Genomic DNA, 3,763 nt, shown 5'->3' with positions numbered 1-3,763 from the left:
TCCAACCCCAACCCCTGGAGTCTGAGGTCCATGAGTTCAAGATGGTATCATAAGAAAAGTCATAGAACAGGGAAAGGTGAGAGATGGGCCTTTCTCTTTCTAGCCTAAAGGACTTTCAGATCATCTGAGTTCAAGGGCCCTCAAAGGTAAATTAAGGTTATAGGTGACAAAGCATAGTTAATATGCCATGTTAATAGGGAGGCCATTTTTCTGGTGGCACCCTAAACAGCCATCTTCATTGCCATTAATTCTCATGTCTCCTGCATGATCTGGGGTGATGTTTGAGGCTTTCTCTATATATTCTACACAGTTGCTAGAAAAAAAGAAAAAGAAAAAAAGCAGAGTTTAACCCAGCCAACAGGAAATTCTTCCACAACTTCAAGAGAAGCAACTAAGTCCAGGATAAGTCTCTCTTCCTGAAACTGGAAGAATGGCGAGCCATGAAGAGCTACACAGGAGAAAAATTGTGGAGGGGAAGGGTACCGCGACATTTTAGAATCTGTCATATTCATGTTAAGATAAGGGGAGAGACAAAGTACCTACCACTTAATGGCAGGATCACCAAGGTCGTTTTGACATATGCCACAGAGGATATAGTTATGGCCGTCTTTGGAAAATGTCTCCTGCCACTGAACGATTCTGTCCTGAAGGAGTCTGGGCTGTTTGTTACTACTTGGAAAAACAATACTCTTAATGAGTTAAATTTATCCTCATGGAGTAGTTGCTACAAGGTCCGTGCTTATTCCCATCCCAATGTAATGGGTTTTATCCTGTGGCCCCACCCAGACCCTTATAAAGAAAGAAAGGAGGCATTGAAGAAGCAAGGTAGTTTTGGATATGTTTCCTAGGTGGCACAATCTCTCCGCCCAGGAAGTCAAGCCTGCCCTGGCACCTTTCCTCTTCTATTCAATGCCAAGACAGGCAGCCACTTCACCTGGGGCAAATGATGATGGCACAATCCACTGGCTTGTGTGTTCACATTACGCACTGCCTCTCCACCTTACCTCGGATTTCCTCTTGCTGGCTTTCCCCCAAAGGTCCCTGGCTTTGCATAATTATTCCTCTCTCCTGCACTCACTCCTATCCTCTTTCCTCCAACATCCTCCTGCAGAGCTCACATGCCCACTCAACCTGGCCACTGTGCTGCCCTCCCCTGCCACCTGTAGGCATTTTCTTGCCAAATCAGGCACAGCCTGCCTGTCCCTAAGAACAATGTGAAAAGGATCTAGTAGTGATGAGACGTTGTGGTTCTGGGTTGATAAAAACACATGCTGCCCCCCGCTTTTCCTCCCTTTATCCCCACAGCCTCAACTCAGACCAGAGCACAGGTCAGTTCTCCTTGTTATGAGGTGACTCTCGTCGACCTTGTGTAGATAGTGTAGATCTTGTGTAGAACTTGTGTCGACAGTGGCTTTGCAGTGAGTTGTACCAAGGCATCTTGGAACAGGCCTTGCTCAAACAAACATCCCCAGTGACTCACTTGTCAAAGTAGTAGACTTATTATCCCTCCTCTGGAGAACACAAAGTACATCTGGGAGACCAATCTTACTCTAAGAGGCATTGGGAAAGGGGCTCTAAAAGTTACACCATCCCAAGTATGAACTAAGGGCTCAGCACAGGCTGGGAGCTCTTTGAGGCATTGAGGGATCAGTTTTGAAGGAAGCAAAGCCTTTGCTTTCTTGGAGTCCATGTTTGATGGCATATAAATAAATGGATAAGTATATGCTAGATGCTAGCAGGTTTTGTTTAAAAGATAAGGCAGTCTGGCTTTGTGATACAAGCTTAGAAACCCAGCTACTCATGGAGGCTGAGGTGGGAGGATGGTAATTCAAGGCCTGTGTGAACTACAGAAGTCCAAGGCTAGCCTGGCTGGCTTAGTCAAAACCTTGTTTCAGAACAAAACAGAGAAAAGATGCACTGGGGAATATAGCTCAGTGGTAGAGTGCTTCCTGGCTTGCAGGAGGCTCTGGGTTCAGTCCCTAGAAAACACAGGAAGGGAGGGAGGGAGGCGGGGGAGGGAGGGATGAGGAAAGGAAGGAAGGGAGGGACAGAGAGAGAAGGAGGAAAGGAAGGAAGGGAGGGACAAAGGGAGAAGGAGGAAAGGAAGGAAGGGAGGGACAAAGGGAGAAGGAGGAAAGGGTGGGTAAAGGTTAGGGACTGACGTGTTGGCAGGACTCATCATGCAGTGAGTGCCATGTCAGCACACAGCAGAACTTTCAGAGCCCTTAAGTGGGAGCACAGTTCACAGCCAATAGAGACCAGGTGGCTGGATCCAAACAAGGGAGAAATAAGGGAAAAGAAAAGGTCTAGAGATGTGGCCTGGGCCCACTTCATGTCAGCCCTCATAGTCTACAGAGTAAAGAGCCTCCTCTCCTCAGTGTGTGGGTAGCAGAGGAGTCACAGTGAGTCAAAATGTCAGTCTTTTGGGGGGACATTCCTTATACACGATTGGACCAGAACCTCCTCCATACTGCTCCTTCTCTTCCTTGTTCTCCTCTTCTTTATCTTTAGTGATAGCAACTTTCTTTTCTATAAAGGATAAACACAAGCTCTGCTAGGACGAAGAAGTCAAGTGACAGAATGTTAGACTATAGCTGAGTGTAATAGGTAACACCTGTACTCCTAGCGCTCAGCACAGAGGCTAAAGCAAATGAATTACTGTGACATTAAGGCCAGTCTAGGCTACCTAGTGAGTACCTAGTGGGCTACAGAGTGAGACCCTGTATCCCAAAACTAATATGAGAGAATGGGGGAGAGCATAGCACAGGAATCAGTTTGGAGAGAGCTTCATTTCCTTTATGGATATAAATACTCAGGGCTTTAAAGGCAGGGGAGAGGGAAGCCGGTGCCATTATCAATGACATCTCCAGCAAGCCTCTCTTCCACGTTTATGATATAGTGCCTACTCTTAGCTCTTGGTTACTTACTGATCTCTCAGGGAAACAGCTGTCCCTTTGCAGACTTAACCCTCTGACTCCTTCTATCCATTTCAATGCAGCCTGAAAGGAGAGTCTGTAAAATTCCAGACTACAACTTCCCCAGGTCTGTGAAGGTTTCAGTGGCTGTCTCTCCTCTGGACTATGCGTTGGTGACAGTCAATTGCCAGGAGTGGCAGGCTGAGCATATGAGTGGGGGTAGTGGGGATTATCTATTGCACAGCTAGACTGGTTCCCATGAGAGTGACATCATAAGGACCCAGAAAAGAATGGCCAAAATGAGGAAAGTCTGAAAGCCCTTATGCTATGAGAAATGACTGAAAATACTGGTGGTGTTTAGTTTGAAACAAAACAAACAAACAAAAACTCAGATGGGCACAGTTATACAAATATTTGAAGGGCTTTAACCTAAGCCCCAGACTATGTAACTGGAGGCCAATGGAGCATGTTACAAAGATGCAGATATTGACTCTGTGAATAAAAGTCTATCACAGCTGAGAAGCAGCTTTGTGGTTACTCAGTCCAACTTCCTAGGTAAAAACCTGAAGCCAAAAAGACATAATTACTCAATGCAAAGTCAAAATAGTTCTAGATTTCCTAAATCAGTTCAGCCCCTCACACTACATTATATCACCAGGAAAGAACTTTCTAGCTGGTGATGAAATACAGTCATGAAAAGAGCTGTTTCAACAAATGTGAGTAAGCAGAAACTGTCTCAGAGCAAGATCATGCACTAAAGATTGTTCATATTAGGAAGTTGCAAAGAAGTGACAAATGCATTAGATAGATAGATAGATAGATAGATAGATAGATAGATAGATAGATAG

This window comes from Psammomys obesus, unplaced genomic scaffold (assembly GCF_907164565.1).
Source record: "Psammomys obesus unplaced genomic scaffold, mPsaObe1.curated_primary_1811, whole genome shotgun sequence".
NCBI lineage: Eukaryota > Metazoa > Chordata > Mammalia > Rodentia > Muridae > Psammomys > Psammomys obesus.
The sequence above is the reverse complement of the archived record's forward strand: the minus strand, read 5'-3'. Positions refer to the sequence as shown.